The following is a 1553-nucleotide window of genomic DNA, read 5'->3' as shown; positions in this document are numbered from 1 at the left end:
CGCGATTGGTGGATGTCAAATTGGGTGTGGTTGGGGCAGGCATTGCAGCACTTTCAAAGTCCCACTTGAGTCTTGAGCTCAGACATGCACTTGGGTCACATCAGACAGTCTTTTCACTGTTCCCGTCGGTTTCACATGACCCAAAAGCTCGATTCCTGGAGTTTCGAGTCATGTGGAGACCAACGGGAACAGTGAAAAGTCTGATGTGACTGAAGTGCAAGTCTGAGCTCAAGACTTCAGTCTCTGAAAAGGCCTCGAGTGAGTTGAGGATGGATTTGGTCATGAAAGGCAAAGACTCGAATTCAACTTGAACAATTTATTGGACAGAAAAGCGAACATGACAATGTAAAAGCATTTGACCAGTCAATGTTTGGATTGGATACAACTTTATGGTCAAATGTGTGGGCCAGTTGAAGTTGCACGCACACAAACACCGACGACAGGCGTGATGTCACCGACATCTCATGACACACCAAAGGGGACATGAGCACGTCCGACTTCTCTCATTGAGACAAAAACTAACTGCCGTTTACTCCACAACAACATGATCACTCTTCTGGTCAAGTTTTTAAATGACATTGAAGTGGGCCAAGTTAGTCTCAAGTTTTTAAATGACATTGAAGATGCTCGGGTTGTCTATGTGGAGTTGACACTGTTGTGCAGTACATGAAGCAGAAGTTTAAGTTGAGTGAGAGACAGACAGGCGGGCGCACTCACCTCCACCTTGTGGTGCAACGTGACATCAGACATCAGCTCTTCAAGCACTCCACACTAGTGATGGGAATTCCGGCTCTTTTGAGAGAGCCGGTTCTTTTGGCTCGGCTCACTAAGAAGAGCCGGCTCTTTCGGCTCCCAAATGGCTCCTCAGTTTTTTTGTTGCTTAATTTACTACCAAAAATCATGTAAAATTACGTGTAAAATGAATTACTAATGGAAAAAATATACAGTATATCAAATATTTATTATTTATATGGCTTTATTTACATTCTTCTGAACATACTCAACATGGCGTACAACATGGAGTGCTACAAAAAAAATAAATTACAAAGTACAAAAACAAAGACCCATCTCAAAAAAAGGTCAACAAAAAGTTCCAATCTCTGATTGTGCATATTTATAAGTGTTTAAATATTTACAGTAAAACAACATAAGTAAGCTTTGATTACCACACAACAAATTATAAATTAAAATTTGATATTGGATATTTTAACCTTGCACAGTCTACACGCTGCCTTTGAACTATCAATTCAGTTGAAATCGGTCCAAATTTCACTGCGTTGCCTATCCATTTTCTCACCTTTCCACTTTCCACCGTGTAGTTTTTTTCTCTGTACTGTCGCGCTATCGAGCTCTCTCTCGTCTCCCTGTCTCTCCTGTTCGTGTGCTGCTCACAGTGTGCTGCTGTGTCTCTGACTCCTCCCCCTTCTCTTCACTGAAGCGCGCGCGCGCGCGCGCGTGTGTGTCTGTGAGTGTGTGTGCGTGTGTGTGTGTGTGTGTGTGTGGGTGTGTGTGTGTGTGTGTGTGTGTGTGTGTGTGCGTGTGGTGTGCGTGTG

Source organism: Hippocampus comes, unplaced genomic scaffold (genome assembly GCF_001891065.2).
Source record: "Hippocampus comes isolate QL1 unplaced genomic scaffold, H_comes_QL1_v1.1 scaffold585, whole genome shotgun sequence".
NCBI lineage: Eukaryota > Metazoa > Chordata > Actinopteri > Syngnathiformes > Syngnathidae > Hippocampus > Hippocampus comes.
Note: the sequence above shows the minus strand (reverse complement) of the source record.